We start from the raw sequence: 10,556 nt of genomic DNA, 5'->3' as shown, positions 1-10,556 counted from the left end.
GTTACGGGAAATAAAGCTCACAAGGTTATACAGCATTTGACCTCGTTTGTGTCTTGATCTCGCTCTTGGGATCGTTTAAGAACCCGCCCCGATATTGGATCGGGACATTTTAAATTGGCGTCACAGACAGGATCCCTTGAGACGAGAGTGCTGTACTATCTTGCTGTGTTAGATGCAAACTTCTCAGGATGAAATAACTCCCTTTGTGTTACAGTAAGTTGTGACCTCCTGAGACTGAACAGGGGGTACTTGCATACCCAGGTGTGGCCCTCTCAGGACGATAATCCCCTTTGCATTGCTTTTGTGTTAAATTCAGATTTGGCCTCCTGAGAGTGAACAGGGGAAATTTGACATTGTGTAATATTCTGTAACTGAGGAGTTGTTGTCTTGCTTTGAAGAAAAATGAGTACTGCTTTAGAAAACCCCTCAAAAGAGGAAGTACCCAAAATAGGGAAGGAAACTTTGTTTAAATTGTTAGAGAAACATAAATCAAGACCTTCGGTGCCTGGAATGGATTGGGCCCGAGGGAATTGGTACAACTTACAGGCTGTTACTGATAGGATTGTTGCCCTACAGAAAGATGCAAAAGTCAGGTCTGGCAAGGGCAAAGGTTTTATATGTGCAGTCCTGGGTGCCAGTCTGGCAGCTGCGGTGGAAGAGAAAAAGCAGAAGTCGTATCAAACTGATATGGTAATAGACTCCCTGCAGAGGGTCATACAGACCCTGCAGGAACAATTGAAAGAAACCAAAGAATTTCTAGAGAATGAGAGGAAACAAAATATAATATTAAAGGATGAATTGAGGGAGCAACTTTTGAGGAAGACGGATACACTGGCGAAGGCAGAGGTGAAACTTCTGGAGAAGGGGATACGGCAAATTTGTCCCCAAGGGGATTTGCAAAAGGCAAAAGAAACTGTAAAAAGCCCCCCCCATATGTATCCGCTGGTTAAAACAGAGTATGTGTACGAGGACGATAGAGATAACCGTCCTCAGGTTATCACCAAAGAAGTCCCATTTACATGAACCGAATTGGCAAAGTTGAAAAAAGATTTTGCAAGGACTGCAAAGGAATCAGAGACAGAGTATGTGTGGAGAGTGTCTTTGTCAGGAGGGGATAGAATATTGTTGTCAGAGAAAGAAGCAGAAGGATATTGGGGTCCGGGTGTGTTTTTAAGGACCGGCGACCGCCGAGCCCCATGGTCATTGACTCAGAGTTGCGTACAGGGCTGGAGGGCTGAACCCCTTGGAGAGGGGGGATCCCCTTGCCATAACAGGAACGGTGGATCAGTTAGTGGAAAGTGTGCAGAAGGCCGCCTGTCTGCAGATGATGTATGATCGGGAGCTCAAGCCTAACCAAGGCTCCCCGATGATGATGCCTGTGGACCCAGAGAGGATGACTCCCCTGATACGAGGACTTCCTGACTCCCTGAAACCCATTGGCATTCAGTTACAAGGAAAAATTCAAAATAGTTCTAATGTAGAAAGAATGACGGCCAGTCTTGAGGGGATAGTGACTCCTGACCACCGACAGCCAGGGAGGAAAGTATGGACATGGGGAGAGGTAGCCCAGGAATTGATTAATTTTGGGAGAAAATATGGCCCCGTTGGTGGATCGTCCCAAAGAACTGAAACCAGGGTCGTACGGGCTGCAGAGCAAATTAGTGGGTGACAGTCATCCATGAGGAAGGGCCAAGGCTTGGGATCACCTCGATTTCAGAATTTTGGGAGAGAGAGGCCCCTAACTCGACAGGGACTGTGGCAACTAGGGCTTCAGAAAGGTGTTCCCCGTGACTTGATGGATGGACTCACAACCCAAAAATTAGAACAACTTGTGCAGAACTGGCAGGTGTCACTGCACAAGGTCTCCAGGTCCCTAAAGAGGATGGCGAGGTCAGTTGCCTCCTGCCCGGCCTGGAGGACAGCTCGCAGGTGTTACACCTCCACCCCCAGCAATCCATCTCATTTTCCAGGACAACCTATCTTGGTCGCACTTCCTACAGTGGGCACAGTGCCACTGGTGTTGGACACACCCCTTAATAAGTACACCTGGAAGGCCAAAGATGCTTATAGAAAGGAGCACAAAATTAATACAAGGTGGATTATTCCATCTTTCTGATTATAACTCACTTCCGGTTCTCAAAACGAACCGAGAAGATTTTTCTTTTCTTTTCTCTTGCAGGTAAAACCTCCCCCGAAGAATGATATACTGAGTGACGACGGGGGATCCTTATGTGGATTTTGACTTTTTGTATAGTATTGATGTCTATTGCCTTATTAATATTTGTAGGATGTGTTGTGTACCATCGTCAAAACTGCTTTGGGCGACCGTTCTCCTCTCCCTTGGTTCCGGAGGAAGCTCTGGCTCTCTAAGTGCTAACCGAGAATGGTGGGTCAGCAATTTCAATACAGTCCATACTGGACTGAGGATGCTGATCCCTGGCAACTCCACTTTCCTGGAAAAGGTATTTGCTGCCCTAACTGGACAAAAGGGAGAGGAGTACGAGTCGGGGAGAGTGTTTGTGAATGGGCTTTATCCCCAGGCTTTGATTATGATGACCCCTATTGTAGGCCACCACTCCAGCCACGGGGTGGTATAACAACCCACTACCTCAGTTGGGAATAAAATTATATGATAAGTTAGGGAACAAAAGGATTGTCCACAACAAGCAATCTGTTGAGTTTAAAATCGGTGGAACTCAAAAGTGGGGGGAAAATGAGTGGCCCCCTGAAAGAATTATTGAGCATTATGGGCCTGCCACTTGGAATCCCAATGAACCGATATCAGGGGCAAGAGAACCAATTTATAATTTGAACGGTATAATTTGACTACAAGCAATTCTAGAAATTATTACTAATAAAACTGCTAATGCTATAGACCTTTTAACTCAACAATCTCAACAGATGCGCACTGCAATCCTTCAACATCGTATGGTTTTAGACTACCTATTAGCTGAAGAGGGAGGAGTATGTGGAAAACTAAATGTTTCTAATTGTTGTCTGGAAATAGCCGATGTAGGTGAAGCAGTCCTTCAGCTAACCACAGACATTAGGAAACTAGCTCATGTCCCCGTTCAAACATGGAATGGCTGGAGTGGTGATCTATGGTCTTGGCTACCCGGAGCACCATGGGTAAAGCAGCTTCTATTTTATCTCATATGTGCATTTGCCGCCTTGATGTTCTTGCCGTGTATTATTCCTTGCTTTATTCAGTTAATCCAATGTGTTGTTTCTAACATGCAATTTATATCTACTGTCACACCTGATGGTGTAAAGCAGATTCGTATCGTTCGCCAACCAAAGCCTGTAGCTGTATCAATCATTTAAATTTTAAGCTTAGGATAGACGTTTTTAGGCCTAAACCGCACATGCGTTCTGGGCTGGGGGCGTCCATTTTGGCAGATCCCCGGCTCAGGCAAGTCCGACCACCATTTATTTTCCGGCATTGCAGTTTGTGATAAGAATCAGAATGTATGCCCTTTTAATACTTGATTTTCTGGCTCTTACTTTGTTGGCTATTGCTGTATTTACTCTTGCGTTTTGTATGTTTTTGTCCGGTAAGTGTCCATGTAAACTGTCTTGTAGTTGTGCTGTTTCATGTAAACAACCACCTCCTTCCCCTCCCCGCCAAGGACCGAGAGCACATTCCTCGGTCCGCCCTAAGACGGGACCAAGGGCACATTCCTCGGTCCGGTTTGAGACAGAGCCGAGAGCTCATTCCTCCGTCCAGTTTGAAATGGAACCAAGACCGCATTCCTCAGTCCGGGTTGAGATAGAACCGAGAGCACATTTCTCGGCCCTGGCTGAGACACAGCTTTAACTTTGTTTAGTTAAAAAACTGTTAGTCAATAGTGTTACTGTTATCTTTTTATATGTTTATTTAGAATGTTGTTAATGTTGTTATGGATAGTGTTGTTTATTTACCTTTAAGTTTGGAAAAGAAGTTTCTAGACCCTAATGACGCATGCGCATTAGGAAAAGGGGGCGAGGAAAGGGATTTTTTTTTCCTGCTGCGCATGCTGATCCCAACTGCAGCGGACAGCGTGGACGGCCAGAAACTCAAACATTTTGTGGTATTTTGGTTAAAACCACGGGCAAAGATGGAAGATGTGTCAGATTTGATTTTAATTCATGTTGTAGTCTTTGCTTTCTTAATCACTATCCTAATTGTTATGCTAATTCTCCTTTTTTGTCCCTGTAAATGTCAATCATGTAAACTGCCATTACGTTCTTCTGTCAATTCATCGGAGCCTTAAAATTAGTTCATAAGATGCTTTGGCTTTATAAAATTGGTTAGTTGTAAGCATGATATATCTGTTAAAAGATGTTATTGGTTATGTGTTTGTCAGTTAAAAATGTTTATATTTGTTATTGATGATATGTTTGTTAGTTAAAAAATGCTTATACCTGTTAAAGATATTGTTAAAGACATGTTTATGGAAAGAAAATTTGCTGGAAATCTCGTTTGTTATTGTATTTTGCGCTTTTCTGGTCTTTCTCTCTCTCTCTCTGTACTGTTATCTTTATCACCACCACGAAGAGAGCAATGTTGAGCCACGGGGTGGTGTAAGGAACTGTGTTAGACATTGTTTGTCTCAATATTGCTGCTCCGCGACCACCACTTCCCACCCCCAGCATCCTGTTGTTCTGAAGGAGTACGCTACAGAGTCCCCGAAAAAACCACGACATCCGCTCAAAGTGAGAACAATGACAGCCTTGGCAGTGCCTGCCAAGCTGTACCTGCGCGCGAGCTGGGTGCGGGACGAGGAAGACGTGCAAAGGCTGAAGGCACTGCAGGTTGACCCCCCCCCGCCAGAACACCTGGGCATGCGCGTATGGAGGACCACGGGGCGGCACATATTACAATGAGCTCCGTGGAAATGGGCGGACTCTTCGGGGAAATCGTGGGGACTAAAGGACTGCGTACGCCTCTCTTGGTGCCACCGTCTTTGCAACCTGCTTCGACACCTGTTACCTGGAGCTGGGACCTCGGCGGAGCTTGGAGCACCACCACCTGCACCGAGGCCGAGTCTACGCAACATCGTTGGATCCCTGGTGGTGGCGGTAATTAGCTGCATCTCTACCGTTTTCTGGCTTAGGGATTCTGACTTTCTCTTTCCTTTTCTCTCTGTCCTATCGCTATTACTAATTGTTACGGGAAATAAAGCTCACAAGGTTATACAGCATTTGACCTCGTTTGTGTCTTGATCTCGCTCTTGGGATCGTTTAAGAACCCGCCCCGATATTGGATCGGGACACTAACCCATAAGCCTAACTCCTAACTCTAACCCCTAACACCTAACCCTAATCCCTAACCACTAACCCTTACCCCGAACCTTAATCCATAACCCTGAATCCTAAACCTAAACCCTAACATTTAGTGCCAAACCCTAACCCTAAAGCTAACCCATAACACAAGCCCTAAGCCTAACCCCTAAACCTAAGAACTAACCCTAAGCCCTAAACCCTAACACTACCCCCTAAACTTTAACACCTACCCCTAACCCCGAGCTCTAACCCCTACACTAACCCTAACCATAACCCCTAACCCTAATCCCTAACCCCAAACCCTAAACCCTAAACCCTAACCCTAACCCTTAATCCCAAACCCTAACCACTAACCCCTACCCATAACCCCTAACCCTAAGTCCTAACTCCTAACCCCTAAACACTAACCCATAACCCTAACTTCTAACCTCTAACACTAACCCCTAACCCTACCCCCGAAACCTAACCCTTTACCCCAAGCCCTAACCCTAAATCTAACACTAACCTATAACCCAAACCCCTAAGCCTAACACCTATCCCTAACCATATCCCTAAAGCTAACCACTAACCATAACCCTAACCCCTAACCCTAACCCCTAAACCTAACCCTTAAACCTAAACCCTAACCCTAAGCGCTAACCCATAACAATAACCCTAATCCTTAACCCCTAAAACTAAGCCCTAACCCTCAATCTAGTCCCTAACCACAAGTCCTAACCATAAGAACTAGCCCTAACCCCAAACCCTAACCCCCAACGCCCAAGCCCTAACCACTAAACCCCAAGCCCTAACCCCTAACCTCTAAACCCTAACACTAAGCCCTAAACCTAAGTCTAGTCCCTAACCATATGACCAAGCCCTAAACCCAAGCCCTAATCCCAAACCCTAACCCCCTAACCCCTCACTCCTAAGCCCTAGCACCTCACTCCTAAGCCCTAGCCCTAAGCCCTAACCCTAAACCCTAACCCCAAGTCCTAAACCTAACCGTTAACCCCAAACCCTAACCCCTAACCCTTAAACCATAACAGTAAATCCTAACCCTAAACCATAACCCTAACCTCTAAACCCTAACCCCTAACATTAACCTCTAACGCCTAACCCTAACCGCTAACTCTGACCCCTAAGCCCTAAACCTAAGACCTAATCCTTACGCCTAACCCCAAATCCCTAACCCTAACCCCAGGTCGTAAACCTAAGACCTAACCCTAAACTCTAAACCCAAAGCCCTAACACTTAAGCCCTAACCAATAACCACTAACCATAACCCCTAACTCCAACCCCTAACCCCTAAACCTAACCCATAACCTGCAACAGTAACCCCTAACCCTTACCCCTAACTCAAATCCTACCCCCTAACACTAACCATAACACTAACCCTTAACCATAATGCCTAACCCTAACCACTAACCCCAAGCCCTAACACTAAACCCTAACCCCAACACTAAACCTAACCCTAACCCAAAGACCTAACCACTAATCCTTAACCCTAACACCTAACTCCTAACCACTAAACACTAACTCATAACCCTAACCCCTAACCATAACCCATAACCCTAACCCCAATCCCTAACACCAACAACTAACCCCAACCCCTAAGCCCTAACCCCTAATCACTAATCCTAACCCCAACCCCTAATCACTAACCCTAATCCCAACCCCCAACCCCTAAACCCCAACCTCTAAGCCCCAACGTCCCAACCCTAACCCCCAACCCTAACCCCAAACCTTAACCCCAACCCCCAAGCCCTACCCCTACTAACCCCAACCCAAACCCCTAAGCCCTACCCCTAATCACTAACCCTAACCCCAACCCCTAATCACTAACCCTACCCCCCGCCCCTAAGCCCTACCCCTAATCACTAACCCCAACCCCTAAGCCCTACCCCTAATCACTAACCCTAACCCCAACCTCTAATCACTAATCCTAACCCCAACCCCTAAGTCCTAATGCCAACCCCTAAGCCCTACCCCTAATCACTAACCCTAACCCCAGCCCCTAAACCCTACCCCCAACCCCAACCCCTAAGCCCTACCCCCAATCACTAACCCCAACCCCTAAGCCCTACCCCTAATCACTAACCCCAACCCCTAAAGCCTAACACTAACCCCTGAACCCAACCCCTAATCACTAACCCTAAACCCAACCGCTAATCACTAACCCTAAGCCCAAGCCCTAAGCCCAACCCCCAACCGCTAACCCTAACCCCCAAGCCCTACAACCTTACCCTAACCTCTAACCCCTTACCCTAACCCCAAACCCCTAATCGCTAACCCTAAACCCTAACCCCTCCCCTTAAACCCTAATCCTAAACTCTAAACCCAAAACCCTAACTCCTACCCCTAACCCGCTACCCCTAACCCCTAATGCGTACCCCTAAACCCTAACCCCTAACACTAAGTCCTAACCCTACCCCCTAAACCTAATCCCTTACCCCCAGCCCTAACCCCTATCCCCAACCCCTAATCCCAATACCTAACCCCTAACAATAACCCTAACCCTAATGCATAACCCTAACCCCTAAACCTAACCTCTAAGCCCAAACCCTAACCCTAACCCCTAACTCTAATCCCTAACCCTTAACCCCCAGCCCTAACCCTAACACCCCTAACACCAACCCTTAACCCCTAAAACCTAACCCTAACCCCTAACCCTAACCTCTAACCCCTAACCCTATCCCTAACCTCCAACACCTAGACCTAACCCCTAACCCCGTCCATAACACTGTCCCCTAACTCCTAACCCTAACCCCAAGACCTAACCCTAAACTCTAAACCCAAAGCCCTAACACCTAAACCCTACCCCTAACCACTAACCCTAACCTTAACTCTCACCCTAATCCCTAACCCTAACTCCTTCCCCTACCCTACCCTAATCCTAATCCCTAACCTTCCCTTGACCCTAACCCTAACATGTAAATCTAACCCTAATCTGAAACCTAACCCAACCCTAACCCCTAAACCTACCCCTAACTCACCCTCACCCTCAATCCTAACCCAACCCCCAACCCCTAACACCTAAGACCTACCCCTAAGCACTAACCCAAACCCATAACCTTAACCCTAACCCCAACCCTTAACTCCCAACATTAAAACCTAACCCTAACCATAACCCCTAACCCTCACCCTAATCTTAACCACTAACCCTAACCCCTTCCCCTATCCTAACCCTAATCCTAACCCTAACCCTCCCCTAACCCTAACATGTAAATCTAACCCCAACCCTAACCCTCACCCTAACCCCTAACCTGACACCCTAGCCCTCATCCGACACACTAACCCTAACCCTAACTCAAACCCCTAACCCCAACCCTAATCACCATAATGCCTAACCCTTATTGCCCTAACCCTAACTGCCCTACCCCCAACTCGTAACCCCTAACCCCAACCCCTAATCCTGCCGCTGAGTCCACCCTCTAACCGTAACCACACCCCTCGCCCTGCCTAGTAACCCTAACCCCACCCCCAGCCCCACCTAGTAACCCTTGACCCAGCCCCCAGCCCCACCTAGTAACCCTTGACCCAGCCCCCAGCCACATCTAGTGACTGTAGCCCCATCTCCAGCTCTGCCTAGTAACCCTAGTCCCACCCCTGGCCCTAACCCCAGTAATCCTAACCCTACCCCCAGCCCCACCTACTAACCATAGCCACACCTACTTGTTGTTATTGGTATAGGTTGTGATGGAGTGAGTGTAGGTGGAGGATGTTATGTTGTTGTGTGGTGGTGGGTGTTATGGGGGGGTAGGGGTTTATTCATTGGTGTCAGGTGTGTGGTGTATTAATATTATACAGTAAAAGAATAAAAATAGTAAGTGTGGTGCAGCAGTAGAACATGGCCAAATTACCAGGGAGTAATGTAGTTTAAATTTTTTTTTAATGATTACTCCCTGGCAACAGCCATGTTCTAGTACTGCTAATTACCAATTAACTAACAGAGACAAAGAGAGAAATACAGACACAAAGTCCAAGTCCGAGAGAGACACAGAGAGACAAAATCAGAGAGACAAAGTCAGACACATGGCGAGAGAGACAAACGGCAAACACAGAGAGACAAACTTACACATCCAGAGAAACCACACAAGAGCCAACCCCAACAAATACACCTTTGTTAGAACTGCATTACAGAACAGCTTTTACTTATTTAATAAAGTTAGAACCAAGAGCAAATACAGCTTCATTGAGCCTACCTTGCACAAAGCTTTTATTTACTTTGGAAACCTTACAAGCACTGCAAGTACACCTTCACTAAATCCACATTACAAACCACCTTTTACATCCTTATTAAACCTTGGAACCAACAGCAAATACACCTTTATTGAACCTACACTACACAAAAACTTATGGAATTCAAAAACCCCAAAACCATTACAAGTGCTTTACCTACCACTATTACCCCTCTCAGCATTTATGGTCATTTCACACATGCCCATTAGGATCATGTCTGTATGTAGGGCATACTAACTACATTCATAACTGTTTAGAGACTACTATGACATACGTGAGTCCAGGAACACCATTCCCAAGGACCTCAAAAATCACCCTGCCTGCCAAAAACTCCATCCCTAGACTGCTCCGCATCCAAACACTGGTAACAATCATCACCTTGCAGAGTGGCCAGGACCAGGGTGAAAAATAAATCCCCCAGCTGGGTTGTTTTTTTGGTTTTTTTCTGACTACTCAAAACACTCCACCTGCAACAACAGAAAAACCCCTACATTACATTAAACAGCCATGCACAGGCAAACACGTTTTAAACACACCACACATTCAGCTACCCCACTAACCACCCCCTGCTCTCAAAGCCATCCCAGTACAGGACCACCACGACATGTCCCTCACCCCATGGCTGCATGGCTCCTTGGGAACACTGTTCCTGGAGGCCTCCAAAATCGCCCTGCCTGCAAAAACCCCGGCCCTAGACCTCTCCGTGTCCAAACATTGGCGATGATTGTCGCCTCGCAGAGTGGCCAGGACCGGGGAAAAAAACCCAGCTGGGGGAAAAAAAAAAAAAGAATTCCCCAGCTGTTTTTGTTTCGTTTTTTGTTTTTTGTTTTTTGTTTTTTTTTTTCCCCCTAACTACTCAAAAAATTCAACTCCACCTGCAAGAAAAAAAAAAACATTAAACACTCATGCACAGGCAGACACATACTAAACACACCACTCATTCAGCTACCCCACTAACCACCCCCTGCTCTCAGGAAACCCACCCGGCCACCTGACCCCCACAACACTTCCTTGACCCACTGCTGTGGCACTCCTCGGAACGTGGTTCCTGAAGGCCTCTAAAAATCACC

General features: G+C 46.6%; 1 pseudogene; it reads left to right on the top strand.

Annotated features, from left to right (window-relative positions):
- The first annotated feature begins 402 nt into the window (after positions 1–402).
- On the top strand, positions 403–10,210 carry LOC141919083 (uncharacterized; annotated as a pseudogene).
- The last annotated feature ends 346 nt before the right edge of the window (positions 10,211–10,556 follow it).

Source organism: Strix aluco, unplaced genomic scaffold (assembly GCF_031877795.1).
Source record: "Strix aluco isolate bStrAlu1 unplaced genomic scaffold, bStrAlu1.hap1 HAP1_SCAFFOLD_89, whole genome shotgun sequence".
Classification (NCBI taxonomy): Eukaryota; Metazoa; Chordata; class Aves; order Strigiformes; family Strigidae; genus Strix; species Strix aluco.
The sequence above is the reverse complement of the archived record's forward strand: the minus strand, read 5'-3'. Positions and strand labels throughout refer to the sequence as shown.